The 15,545-nt window shown below is 38.7% G+C and overlaps 1 non-coding gene across 1 annotated transcript; it reads right to left on the bottom strand.

Annotated features, from left to right (window-relative positions):
• Positions 1-6,693: 6,693 nt before the first annotated feature.
• Positions 6,694-6,800, bottom strand: LOC145580474 (small nucleolar RNA R71). Its single transcript, XR_014099507.1, has one exon. It is a non-coding gene; the product is annotated as a small nucleolar RNA R71 (small nucleolar RNA).
• Positions 6,801-15,545: the final 8,745 nt, after the last annotated feature.

The raw sequence follows: 15,545 nt of genomic DNA, 5'->3' as shown, positions 1-15,545 counted from the left end.
GATTGGCGCCGTGAAGAGAGATAATGAGGGATAGGGAGTGAAAGTGGTAAAGTGGAGAATTAGGGTTTCAAAAGTTAAAAGAGGGTATATTATATGATTTAATCTAGCTGTTGATTTTTTTAATTCTTTAAATGTCAGCCTTTAGATTATTTTTGGTTTATTTATTTATTTTTTTAATTTTTTATTAGACAGGTAAAGATGGTGATCCGTGTGTGTTGTGGGAGGAAGAAGTTGACCGTTGATTGTTTTTAATTTATGGTTGGGAGTAGATGATGTTTTGTGTGTTGTATATTCATATACTCCCAACCTTAGATTAAAAACAATCTACGGGGTCAACCTCTTCCTCCCACAACACACACGGATCACCATCTTCACGGATAATGATATTTTAGCTAATCTTAAGACTACAAGTCAAATTAATTAATTCTGTTTTGGGTATTTTTACCCTACCATGTGGACCTCTCATAGTGTGACATGTGTCACTCTAGGAAGGGCTCCAAATGGACCAACCTGTGTATGACACATGACAGGCAGATACCCCATTAGGGAATGGCGGCCTTCAAGGCCCAATTCCCGAGATAGCCAAAAAGCGGCGCAGCCCGCAAACCTAGGCAGAGACACAATTTCCAAGGACCTTATCTATAAATAAGGAGATTCCCCCCATTATTGGGGCACATTCAATCATTACATCATTTATTACTCTCGAAAACAGAGAAACACCTGATCTCGGAATCCGAGAAAAGATGTTTACTTCTCCGCATCTTTTTACTCCGTACCTCGGCTAACTTAATCGTCGGAGGTGGAACTCTGACCAACCGGAGCTTCCGTTATTTTGCAGGTATAGACAACCAGGACCCAAACATAGTGACTTAACTCTCCCAAGGGACCAGAAAAATCCCAAAACATTTGGCGTTGTCTGTGAGGAGAGTACCTCTAAGATGGTTTCACAACAGTCTATACCGTATCGCCACCTAATCCTAAACGGCCTTTAGTTGATGGTGAGGTTCATTCGGACCATGATACTAACGACTTTAAGGTTGAAACGCATGTGGCTCCTGACGGGTCACTTAGAGCTAGACGCATTCGTCCCAAGGATAGATTGGAACATGGCGATGATCAAGCAGGTCCAACCAGGCCATCCGGACTACCGTCTGGACAACCCCAGGCGGCAGAAGAAACGACCCCTGTCACTTGAGACGAGCTCATGAAATTCATGTTCATGGGTGAAATTAAGAACCTGATCACCAAACGGACGGCTGGTTCCAACAAGGACCAGTCGGCCAAGAAAACTTCTCACAATTAGAAAAACAAGCCCGTCAAGGACTGAGAATGCACTTCGCATACTAAACCAAAGGAGACGACTGGCCCTTGATAGACTTGTCTAAGTTCTGACTCCCCGAGACAGGGAAGAGGAAAGCCATTCGACATGTGCAGGCGGATGGCAGCAAAAGGACTATCTCTAATGCTCGACTCATCATTGAGCAGAAGAGAAACCAACAACTGTCTGACTCGGCATTAACGTCGAGCTACCAAGACAGCTTCAAGAATACCTTGATGAGGTATTCTCAATATATTCAAGAGAGCCAGTCAGGCGGCCAGTCCGTCTATAACACCATAGAAATTCCTTTCTTTTAAAATACCTGTTTTGCCTTGTTTAAAACTTAGAATAGGAAAATCTAAGACATTATCGCCATCGTGAAAATGCCTGAGGCAACTATCAAAGACACACAACGGAAGACTCTCATTTAAAATATTTAAAAACGACTCAACTGAAAAAGTCAACCAATAAAAGTAAAGTCAACCAAAGTAAAACAAACTCAAACTTACAACTTAGAACCATTATAGGCCCTTAACAAAACCAAACCAAATTCAAACCGTTGCGTTAGTCTCACAAACAATAATATCATAAAATAGTTAAAGCAATAAACATATCATAAACTTATGGAAACTAACATGATTCGCTCTTCACTCATGCCCATCATGAATATGCTTCATCACCTGAAAAGCTTCTCTCTACTTGTTTCCACTACTCTCCATTAAAAATGGGTCATAATAGGGCCAAGGTAAAGACAAGGTCGACAAACACACAATCAGCAAAGCCGAGTACATAAGCGTAGTTAAACACACTAACATGCTTTTACCTATCAACACACAACTTACCTTGTTGCATGATATGTCCATTTTATATAGTATTTTACCCCCGTCCCTTGGTCATAATTAGTAGTGTTTTTGGCTCCTTAGAGCCACTTTTGTTACTAATATGCATTTTCTAATGTTTTCGTAGTTTTGGTTGAGTTTTGTAGGGAATTGCACCTTTGGAGTATTTTCCCGGGTTTTTATGAAGCAACTACGAGCATTGGAGGAACATGACCGTTGTTGAAGCCCAAGGCCGGCTAGATCCATCGAGCCGGTGATTAAGGGTTCGGTATTTGGAATACCGAGGTTTGGGCCGAGGAGTCGAGCCCAATCGCAGGTCCAAGACCTCGAGGAACCACAAGGGCCCGATCGGGCAAGCTTAGCTTGATCGGGCAAGGTGCGCAGCAAGCCAATGATGTGCGGCCTAACACTACTAAAAGTTAAGGTTTTTGCGACCGCCACAAACGGTCGTAAAAATAACAAAAACGGTCGCAAAAACAAATTGCGACCGTCAACGGTCGTAAAGCGGATGTCGTTATTCCCCTCGTCGCAAAAAAACAAAATTACGACTGGTTGACGGTCGCAATTTTATTACGACCGTTTCCTATATTTTCAACGACCGGTACCAAAACGGTCGCAAATAAAATTAATTGCGACCGGTATTCGAGCGGTCGCAAAAATTGCCGTTTGCGAAGGCTTTAGGCGGTCGCAAAAAGTTTTCAGGAAAATAAAAAAAAAATAATTAAAAAAAAAGCAGCACCCACCCTAAACAACCCTCACCCACCATCGTCGCCCACCCAAACAACCCTTAACCCAAAAAAATAGATCCAAAAATTAATCAACAAATTTATCAAAATCAAACTAAAATTAACAAAAACCAGATCAAAATTCCAAGTTAACAAAAAAATATCAACAAAATATGAACTAGTATCATGATAATTCGAAAAAAATAAGACAAAATTCACGAAAATTCGAGCAAAATCAACAAAAACTTAAGAACAAACAGAAAATAAACGAAACCCAAACAAAAATTCAAATGAAAATCGAAAAAAAAAGACAATTCACAATTCGTATGAATATAGACATAAAAATTCGAAAACTAATAAAAATCAAACCCAAAAACAAAGAAATTCGGATTATCATGAAATCAGACCCAATAACAAAGAAATTCGAACTTTTATAAAAACAAAGAAATTTGAAACTAAAAATCAAACCCAAAACTCAAACAAAAACCGAAAAAAAAAATCAAACTTAACCAAATAAACAAGGAAATTCAATTAGATAACAAAATAAATCCATGAAATTCAAAAATAAACCAAAATAAACATAATTTTCAAACAAAACAACATACCTTATCCAATAATTCTTCCTCTTCAGGTTTATACGGTCAAATTCGACCATAAAAACTCCAAACTCCAGATCTGGAATTTTTATGGTCGAATTTGGCCATGAATACCACATTTTGTTTGATGACGAAAATCCACACACCATAATTTGTTTGATGAAGAAAATCTTAAGAAAAAGCAAGAATGGAGAAGAATATGAGAGCGAAAATGGAGAAAATCAGAAGAAAAAGAAAGCAAAGAGAAGAAGAAGGATAAAGGAAAGAGAAGGAGAAAGGAAAGAGAAGGAGATGGAGAGGCGTGAGAAATGAAAGAGAAGAGAGAGAAAAAGAAAGAGGAAATGCGACGTGTAGCTATTAGGGTTAGGGTCCGTATATTTTATACCCAATTTTCTAAAAAACACATTAACTCTACTGCGACGGCTAAAGGCAGTCGCAAATCTGCGACCGGTCTATGGTCGGTCGCAATTGTTGCAATTTGCGACGGCTAAAGGCGGTCACAAAACTGCGACTGGTCTGTTGTCGGTCGCAATTAATGACATTTACGACCGTCTCTCTGACGGTCGCAGATTATGACATTTACGACCGTCCTTGGCGGTCGCAGATTATGACATTTACGACCGTCTTTGACGGTCGCAAACGATTTATTTTAATTTAGAATTATTTTTAATTGTTCAAACATCCTAGCGACCGTCTAAAAGGCTAAAAACGGTCGTAAAATTTGCGACCGTTGTCAAAGCAGTCGTAAAATTGCGACCGCATACAAAACGGTCGCAAATTTCATATTTTGCGACCGTTTTTCAGACGGTCGTAAAAAACGGTCGCAATTTAGCCGAATTTTAGTAGTGTAAGGCGCGCCTGATCGTGCGAGGCTTAGCACGATCGGGCGGTGCTGCTGAGTTGAGTGTGCGAGGATAAAGGCGCGCCCGATCGGGCGGCCCTTAGCCCGATCGGGCGCGTGATTCTGGAAGGGATCCTTTGTCGAGGCACTTAGTTTCTAATTAGGATTGTTAACTATTTTTGTTTAAGTACGTTTTAGGATGATAATTCATGACTATTCTTTCCCTTTTACTTTCTCTCTCTACTTAGTATTTTCTCTCTCTAGACTTTTCTCTCAACTTTTCCCTTGTTCCTGATTACCTTGTAATTCCGCCGTCTTGGTACGATATCTTTCTTAATTACTTTCAGTAATTTCTTCCTTTCAATTCTTCATGTCTTATTTAATCGCTTTGCTTAGTTTAGCTTTAACTATGTCTGAGTAGTTTACTTTCTAGGGTTTGTGGGAATCCATAAATAATATGAAGGGGTAATTTATTGTTGTTAACTGTCAATGTTAGATTAATTTCCTATTGATTGATTAAATACTCTGTGACTAGATTTGCGCAGATCTTTTATGCATGAGTTTGACAATATTAATTCAAGATTCGAGAGATGAGAATTGATGTTTAGGTCTAGTGTCAATAGGCAGATTAATCTATAAATGGTTAAGTCAAGATTCGAGAGACGAGATTTAATACCGACATATTAATCCTGTGATCGTAATACGTAGCGAGAGCCCTTTATGATCTGGTTAATTGTTGCATTGATGATTGACGATTATTGATTATTGATATTGCATGATATTATCTTAATGAATCGTTTTAACGCTTTACAATTATGGCTTGTGAAAATATAGCAATATTGAATTGATGAATCGAGCAGATGTTAATTTAATATTACAGGCTAATTTCATTGAGACTCAGATCTAATAAATTGCGAGAGCCTGTTAGGTCCATGTTATCTATGCAATGTTAATGGTTGATTATTATGCTTTACCCCGGAGTATTATTTATTGGTGAACCTATACCCTAGTCTTCTTTATTATTGATCTTCCCCTTACACTTATTCTTCGTAGTTTAATACCTTTCCATAACAACAATTTGGTACTTAATAATTTAGATTATATTAATTAATTAGGAGTAAAAAGATCAGTTTCCCTGTGGATTCGACCCTACTTCCCTATCTACTTAGTTAGAGGATTTAGGTAATACTTTTGATTAGGTGATACGACTTTAGCCTGTCATTGCACCTGTTTTCAAGCACACAACATACATCAAAACTTCTTAACTAACTAAATAATTTATTTAGTTTTGATTACGCATCGAACGGGTTTCCCCTAACCTGCCCCAATAAAGGGGTACTAATACGGGAGCTAACAATGCCAGTATAAAAGAACCACTCGAAGGTGGCGGAATTCCTGCGCATAATAATAAAAGGAAAATACAGCGTCCTGTACTCCCAGTAGAAGTTATGGTTAAATATAAAACCTCATAACTCCCCCCATATGTTCATACTCAAGGTATATACGTTCCAAGAGTTTTGGTGCGTAATCTCTTTCACTTTATGTTATTTAGATTATATTATATTAATTAGGAGTAAAAAGATCAGTTTCCCTGTGGATTCGACCCTACTTCCCTATCTACTTAGTTAGAGGATTTAGGTAATACTTTTGATTAGGTGATACGACTTTAGCTTGTCAAAATTTGGCGCCGTTGCCGGGGAAATGGTTATATTTCTATTCCTGATTGTTTTTGTAGTCTATATTATTTTCCTTTGTCCCGGAGAACATAAGTTGTTTGGGAAAGTTCTCATATTTGTTGTCTAGTTCTTTGTTTATGCCCAGGTGTTCCAGATCAGGGTACATCCCATTCGATCCTGAGATCGAGCGCTCTTTCCATAGGCAAAAGAATCTATACAAGCAAATACTGGCGAGTTCTGGCAGTGATGTTCCTAGAGATCCTCCATCTGATTCCAGCGATCCAGACACCTCCTCAGAATCAGAGCCAGAGATGGGAGAAATTCCACCTAAAAAGCTCAGCGATTATTCTCAGCCATCTTTGGCGCATTTTCCCCACCTTTCTCCTACGCCAGATCTCGAGGGAGTTCAATTCGAAATCAAGCCCCAGTTCATTACGATGATAGAAAGGAAGAAATTTAGTGGAGCTAAGGGTGAAGACCCAAATCTACACATTGCCGACTACTGTCAATATTGTAACACAATAAGGCAAGCTGGGGTCACGCAAGACCAAATAAGGGAGATTCTCTTTCCTTTCTCTTTATGTGGAAAAGCTAAACTGTGGTTTAATGGTTTAAATAGAACTGCACTTGGCATAACTAATTGGGAGACTCTTGTTTTGAATTTTTATAACAAGTATTACCCTGCAGAGAAGACAGCTCTATTGAGAAGTGCAATACAGAATTTCGCCCAAGAGCCAGATGAAGCACTATATGAGGCTTGGGAGAGATTTAAGGACCTGCAGAGAGAGTGCCCCCATCATAACTTAGCACAGTGGCAGTTGATACAAGCTTTCTACAATGGGATCGGAAATTCTTCTAGAGCAATTTTAGATTCTGCAGCTAATGGGAGGTTCATGAACCTCAATGTTGATGATGCAGGTCAGGTTATCGAAGACATGGCAATCCATAATTCCCAATATGGGAATCCTAGAGGTTTTGCAAACAAAGGAAAACACCACGTCGACTCTGTATCCTTTTTGCAATCTCAACTAACTTCTATTTGTCAGAAATTGGATAATCTTACTACTGCTAATTCTAAAATGGCTAATGTTTCTACAATTGATAATAATACTAATGATGCTTTCTGTGAAAATTGTGGAATTGTAGGTCATTGGGAACATGAGTGTAGGAGTTCCATGGAGCAGGTTAATGCTTTTCAGTCCATCAAGCAAAATAACCCATACTCCAACACCTATAATCCTGAGTATCGGAACCACCCTTATCTTTCCTACAAGAGTACTAATGTGCAAAATCCCATACCTCCACCTCCACAACAACCACAACAACTAGCACCATCACCGCAGCAGAAATATTACCATCCCAATACTGGCCAGAAAAACCAACCACAAACTCCTTCGCCACCTTCTGACCCAGCTTTATCAGAGATTAGAGCGATGTTAACTAGTATGCAGAAGCATATGGAGAGTAGAGACTCACAAATTGATTCGATTATAGCCCACAATAAGGTTATAGATACTCAAATTGCACAGTTAGCCGCTGCTCTCCAGGTTCGCCCACAAGGAACCCTACCATCGCAACCAGTACAACCCTCAGAGCAGGCGTTCGCAATTACCCTTCGGAGTGGTTCACACTATGATGGGCCTCCTGTGCCTAAAGAGGATGAACCTGTTTTAACGAAAATTGCTAATCCTGATTCCTTTATCCCAAAGGATACTAATCGTAGCCCTGCAGGGCTAAAGGGTAGTACTAATATTTCTGATGTTACTTTGCAGGGTAAACCGCCAGGGAAGGTTGTATCTCAAGACAAGAATAATGATGTTCAACAACCAATTATCAAACTACCATTCCCAAATCGACATTTGAAGACTAAAATGGATAAGCAGTTTGGTAAGTTACTGGAGATGGTGAAGGATTTGCAGGTAACAATTCCCTTTACAGAACTAATTACACAGATACCTGCATATGCAAAATTTATGAAGGAAATATTGATGAGGAAAAGGTCCATTAGTGAGGTAGAGACTGTTGCTTTTTACTGCTGAATGTAGTGCTGTACTACAAAATAAATCTCTACCCAAACTAAAAGACCCCGGTAGTTTTTCTATCCCTTGTCATATTGGCAATTTAATGATTGATAATGCATTGTGTGATTTAGGTGCTAGTGTTAGTGTCATGCCATTATCCGTATGTTCAAAACTTAAAATGGGTAAAATAAAGTCTACTAATATTACTCTCCAAATGGCTGATCGATCTTCTAAATACCCCATCGGCATTCTAGAAGACGTCCCGGTTAGAGTAGGTAAATTTTATATACCTGTTGATTTCGTTGTTATTGATATGGCTGAGGATCTGTGTACCCCAATTATCTTGGGTAGACCTTTCCTTAATACTGCTGGAGCAATTATAGATGTAAAGTGTGGTAAATTGACACTATCAGTTGGGGATGACAAAATTGTTTTTAATTTGAATAATACCCCTAAAAGCCCCATGTTAGAGGAGAAGTGTTTTAAAATTGATGTGGTTGAAAATTGCTCTAATGAGCCCCAAGATCTTGTTAGAGATCCCTTGGAGGCAGTATCGCATGCTGCATCTTCTACAGGTACAACTAGCCGATGGAAAGAGGAGGTGGACGCAATAGAGAGAGCCTTATACTGTGTAGGCCTTGGTTTATAAGATAAGAAGGTGGAGACATGCGCTCAAGTGGCGGAAACCGAGATTATGTTGAGAGTCCCACCAGACCACGTTGTGATAGCTCAACCAAGTGACAAATTGAGACAACCAACGGTCAAAAAGGGGTCTCAACTGAATAATAGCAAAGTACCGTCAGTCCAAGCCAATGAGAACCCACCCAATACGGTGAATTGGCTCCTCACCGGGCGTGTTAGAAAGTTAAGCCGCGGATTGAAAATCGCTCAATCGGGTGAAGAACCACCCGACCAGGCAAGAGGCCAAGGGGCTTCGCTTCTTAACTAGAGCATGGTAAGAGGGTCGTGCGGGACCCAGATAAACCAGCGCTTTGCGGGAGGAAACCCGTATTTCTTGCTTTCTAGACTAGTTTCCTTTTCTCTTATTTTTATTTTTATTCTAGAGAGGTGAGGAGAGTGATATTTTACCATTTATAAGTGTTGTTGTACAGGTATGAATTTGACAGGTAAAAAGACTTAGAAAAATTTGAAGAAGAAAAGAAATCGGAGAAAAGCATGAACTGCAGGGCTTGGTACGGGCCCGATCGGGCGAGGCTCGCCCGATCGGGCGCGCGAGTGAAGCTGAAAAATAGAGCAAAATTCGCCCGATCGGGCGCGCAAGCAAATTTGATTTCGGGGCTAAGCTCGCCCGATCGGGCGCATTATTGTGGAAAATCGAGTGAAGGAAAAGAAATATCGGGCGAAGCTCGCCCGATCGGGCGAGAAATTAGGCAAAAATTTACTTCGTGCTCGCGCCCGATCGGGCGGAGCTCGCCCGATCGGGCGCACAACTGAGGTTCTGATATTCTGGAAATTCGCCCGATCGGGCGAGGCTCGCCCAATCAGGCGCGCATTAGGGCCGTCCCCCCCTTTATTTTCTTTCCTCTTCTTTCTTTCCTCACTTTCTCCTTATTTCATCTTCTTCATCTTACTTTCCCTCTCTAAAAAACCACCATTTTCAAACCTTCAACTCTACTTCAATCTTAGATCTTGAGGAGGGATGAACTAGAACTATTAGGGTCTTACATGATCCCTAGGAGTGACAAGTTAAACATAGTTCATAGGATGGCCCAACATTTCCAAAGGGTGGCCAATGCGGCCGAATCGGGTAGGTCTAGGGTCCCAATTTATTTTGGTGGTGTGGGCTTGGGGGGAATGTGGACCCTAACTATTTTGCAGATGGTTCGGGTTATGGTGGTGGTTCAAGCCATGGAGGGGCCGGCCCTAGCCATGGTGGGAGCGGCTATTCGAGGATGGATGAGGATGAGGAGTAGGTTACACTCCCAAGTCAATGAGGGCATTGCTTGATTTGGCTTGGGGGGGTAATCTTTCGCTTGGTAACTCTCTTTCCCTTCTCTCTTTTTTACTTGCTTTCTAGTGTAGTTTTATTTGCTTTCTAGTTTAGTTTTATTGCTTTCCTCATTTGAAAAACACAAAAAAAAAATTGGAAAATAAAAAAAAAAATCAAAAAAATACGAACCAATGAATTATAAATCATGCTTCCCTGTGCCCCATACTTGAGAAAAATTGTTTTGATTCCTGGTGTTTGATTTTGAGCATTGTGGATTTGTTGATCATGATTTGAAGTTTAATTGCTTGGATTCCTAAACATGCGTCAATTTTGTCCAACTACATGTGAATATAGTGCTTGACTAGTTGATTTGGTTAGGAATGTGTGTTTAGTTCCTGGTATGTCAGTGAATTTGAGTATTGGTTTGCAACGATGAGTAGTGTTTCATGGCTCACTATTATGCACATGTGGAGGACGAAGGCATTTGTTCTTTTAGGTAGCCTTCAGATTTATTTAGATACATTTGTTCCCTTCTTACTACCCATGTTGTTGCTTGTGCCCTTTCATTGTTTATTTAGCCACATTACAAGCCATGTTTGCCCCATTGGTTACTAGTCCCAAGCTTGGCTTGGGGGAGCTATTAGTGAGTGAGGTGAGGGAGTTTGTGGTGTGCTTAGTATTTGCACAATTTGGGTGGGTTTGAGAAGTTATTTGTTCTTGATCATATTTTTGTTTTGATGAGTTTTATTGTGTATATATTTGAGAAAAAAAAAAGTGTGATGAAAAAAAGAGAAGTTCAAAAAAAAAAAAAAAAAGTGAGAAATTGGAAAAAAGAAAGTGAACTTCTAATAAAAAAAAAGAGCAAAAAAAGAAAAAAATGTTTAATGTTCAAATGTTCTAAGTGAAGGTTGGTCAAAAGAAAGAAAAAAAAAGATGAGTTTCAATGAAATATTTCAAGTTATGAGTTCAAAGTTTGTTTTTCACTCTAGTTCATTATTATCATATTTTTATGAGTGAATATTGTAAGAGTTGGGATTGTTTATATTATTTGGAGTTATATTTGGTGGATTTGTGTTGGAGTTAGTTTTGTTGGAGATGTTTATGATCATTATATTTGATCATGGGTTTATTAGGATATGACTCCCTTTTTGCAAAGCTTTTCTCTCACATATTCCCAAATTTATCCTACCCTTTCACCCTAGCCTTACATTACAAGCTTAAAAGACCTTTTGACCTTGTGCATAGAGTTGTGTAAATGTGAAAGTGTTGTTTATCAATGCAAGTTATGACTTAACATATTCCGAGTCGACTATTAGGTTGAGTGTATGTCTTTTTAAACACACGAGTGTATAAGTTTGGGAGGGCATTGTTCACATTAAAGGGGTTGGGACGGAGAGCGATCGAGTACATCTTTTACTCGCCACATAAATGAGAGTTGAGTGTGTGAGCACTAGTCTTGAATTCTATATGCTCTTGTGGTTTGCTCTATTTGACAAGTGTTGGAGAGGAAGGGTGATTAGATGAATAAGATTGGTTGATTTTGAAGCATGTTCACTTGATTTGCCTTGAATCGTTTGTGCTTGGTTTTTATATTGGGGTGAGGAATGTTTTATTGTTCATTGAGGAGCTCTTTGCTTAGGGACAAGCAAAGGTTTGGCTTGGGGGAGTTTGATATGTCCATTTTATATAGTATTTTACCCCCATCCCTTGGTCATAATTAGTAGTGTTTTTGGCTCCTTAGAGCCACTTTTGTTACTAATATGCATTTTCTAGTGTTTTCGTAGTTTTGGTTGAGTTTTGTAGGGAATTGCACCTTTGGAGTATTTTCCCGGGTTTTTATGAAGCAACTACGAGCATTGGAGGAACATGACCGTCGTTGAAGCCCAAGGCCGGCTAGATCCATCGAGCCGGTGATTAAGGGTTCGGTATTTGGAATACCGAGGTTTGGGCCGAGGAGTCGAGCCCAATCGCAGGTCCAAGACCTTGAGGAACCACAAGGGCCCGATCGGGCAAGCTTAGCTTGATCGGGCAAGGTGCGCAGCAAGCCAATGATGTGCGGCCTAAGGCGCGCCCGATCGTGCGAGGCTTAGCACGATCGGGCGGTGCTGCTGAGTTGAGTGTGCGAGGATAAAGGCGCGCCCGATCGGGCGGCCCTTAGCCCGATCGGGCGCGTGATTCTGGAAGGGATCCTTTGTCGAGGCACTTAGTTTCTAATTAGGATTGTTAACTATTTTTGTTTAAGTACGTTTTAGGATGATAATTCATGACTATTCTTTCCCTTTTACTTTCTCTCTCTACTTAGTATTTTCTCTCTCTAGACTTTTCTCTCAACTTTTCCCTTGTTCCTGATTACCTTGTAATTCCGCCGTCTTGGTACGATATCTTTCTTAATTACTTTCAGTAATTTCTTCCTTTCAATTCTTCATGTCTTATTTAATCGCTTTGCTTAGTTTAGCTTTAACTATGTCTGAGTAGTTTACTTTCTAGGGTTTGTGGGAATCCATAAATAATATGAAGGGGTAATTTATTGTTGTTAACTGTCAATGTTAGATTAATTTCCTATTGATTGATTAAATACTCTGTGACTAGATTTGCGCAGATCTTTTATGCATGAGTTTGACAATATTAATTCAAGATTCGAGAGAGGAGAATTGATGTTTAGGTCTAGTGTCAATAGGCAGATTAATCTATAAATGGTTAAGTCAAGATTCGAGAGACGAGATTTAATACCGACATATTAATCCTGTGATCGTAATACGTAGCGAGAGCCCTTTATGATCTGGTTAATTGTTGCATTGATGATTGACGATTATTGATTATTGATATTGCATGATATTATCTTAATGAATCGTTTTCACGCTTTACAATTATGGCTTGTGAAAATATAGCAATATTGAATTGATGAATCGAGCAGATGTTAATTTAATATTACAGGCTAATTTCATTGAGACTCAGATCTAATAAATTTCGAGAGCCTGTTAGGTCCATGTTATCTATGCAATGTTAATGGTTGATTATTATGCTTTACCCCGGAGTATTATTTATTGGTGAACCTATACCCTAGTCTTCTTTATTATTGATCTTCCCCTTACACTTATTCTTCGTAGTTTAATACCTTTCCATAACAACAATTTGGTACTTAATAATTTAGATTATATTAATTAATTAGGAGTAAAAAGATCAGTTTCCCTGTGGATTCGACCCTACTTCCCTATCTACTTAGTTAGAGGATTTAGGTAATACTTTTGATTAGGTGATATGACTTTAGCCTGTCATTGCACCTGTTTTCAAGCACACAACATACAGCAAAACTTCTTAACTAACTAAATAATTTATTTAGTTTTGATTACGCATCGAACGGGTTTCCCCTAACCTGCCCCAATAAAGGGGTACTAATATGGGAGCTAACAATGCCAGTATAAAAGAACCATTCGAAGGTGGCGGAATTCCTGCGCATAATAATAAAAGGAAAATACAGCGTCCTGTACTCCCAGTAGAAGTTATGGTTAAATATAAAACCTCATAACTCCCCCCATATGTTCATACTCAAGGTATATACGTTCCAAGAGTTTTGGTGCGTAATCTCTTTCACTTTATGTTATTTACATATTATTAAACTTGGTGATGACTCTCTAATTTAATTATTGAATAATTAGTGACCACCTAATATTTAATGTTGAACCCTTTTTAAATCTACCTCGGTGTCAAAGACACCTTAAACGCTTAATGCGCCAAAAATCCTATCTCTCGGTGTTAAAACACCTTAAGTGCACTATGGCACCAACATACAATTTATTCCTCGTGTACATAGACACTTACATAGCTCCTTTCCCATGCTTATAGCATCAATAAAAATTATATGAACCATAATAAAATTCCCTTTTAATATTCCAAACCAAATTAAACATCTAGTTTAATTAAATATGCTTTCTATCATGTCATAAATAAAAGTGTGGTTCATATTCAACATGCCAAAGTATTATTTTCCAATCATTAATCCATCACAAATAAATCATTCTTCATAATCCAATCACTAATATCAACTAAATCACAATTTCCAATCATAATCTAGCATGATACTACTTGTAATTAATTAATCAAATCTAGCATGCTACTACATCATCAAAAATATGCTAAGTACGCAAACGTACCTTGAATATGATCTTAATTTCGCCACGACTAATAGAAATCACTCACTTCAAAGTCTCCTACAAACCAAAATCATAATAGAGTATTAAAATCCACTCTACACAAATTTCCAGCAATATATACTCTTATTATACCGCTCATAATTTAATTATAACAAGCTGAAATTTTATTTAAAACCTCATACTTTAATCCCAATTAATGGGTAATTAAAATTCTTTAAAGAAACTTGATTTTTAGCATACTACCAAAAATTCCAACAATATATATTAATAAAAACTTGTTGTAATTATGCTTTAAAACCCTTAAATTAAAGGTTTAAACCACCCTTAATCATAATCCTTCAATAATCAATTATTTACGAATCTAAGATTTCAAAATTGGGGCTTTTTAATTAGAATAAAATCTGAAAATTAATTTGCACCATACTTAATATCAATCATCATAAAATTAACACAAAACCCATAATTTATGATTAGATCTAAAGTTCAAACAAAAATAAAACATACAAGATTAATTTTTTTTTCGAGAAAAGGGTGGCCGGACAGCAGGCCGGCATCACAGCCGGCTGTTGCCAGCCTGCTGGTGGCGCCGCCGCTGCTGCCGGCGGCCCACCGGTGGTGGTGGTGGCCGGCGGTGGTGATCCGAAAAAAAGGGGAAGGGGAAAAGAAAGAAAAAGAGAGAAAAAAAATAAAGGAGAAGGGAGAGAAAGTTTACCTTGGGTTTTCTCCACTCTGGGCAAAGTTTAATTTGCCTAAGTGTTGAATATTTATACCCCTTTCTCTAGAAACCCTTTTTATCTAAACTTTCCCTTTTCGCTCTTTCCTAATCCCTTTCCTAATAAAACTTTACTAAAATATAACTTTCCTAAATTAAATTCCAACTTAATAAAATAATTAATTAAATAAAACTTTCCTTTTAAATATTTCCAAACTTGTTTAAAATAAATAATTAAAATATCATAAATAATTCATTTCAAATTATTTATATACCCCACAAAATACTTATTTTAAATAAAATACGTATAAAAAAACGGGGTATTACACCGTCCATACAGGCCCTCATGTTATTGGCTTGACCCAGTATGCACCCTAGCCGCCATACATGCTGTATGCCCAGCCATACATGCAGCCGACCCTCTTTAGGGGTCAAGCGGCATACATCGTCCAACCATTGGACCGGCAGCTCCGTCTGCTTAGACTTGGTGAACAACTTTCTGTGTTCACCAAGGAAATATCCGAGGCGGCACAGCCGGCCAAGGTAAAAAATGTTTTGGTAGGTACCTATGATGGTACCACCAACCCTGAAGACCACCTCTGGCTTACACCGACCTCATGTATTTGTAGGGGTTGGATGATGTCAGCTGGTGCAAATGCTTCCCGGCTACATTGAAGGGTATCGCCCAACAGTGGTTCAGCAACTTGCCAGCCGG

Source organism: Chenopodium album, chromosome 14 (assembly GCF_948465745.1).
Source record: "Chenopodium album chromosome 14, dcCheAlbu1.1, whole genome shotgun sequence".
Lineage (NCBI taxonomy): Eukaryota > Viridiplantae > Streptophyta > Magnoliopsida > Caryophyllales > Amaranthaceae > Chenopodium > Chenopodium album.
This window is presented reverse-complemented; position numbering and strand designations above follow the sequence as displayed.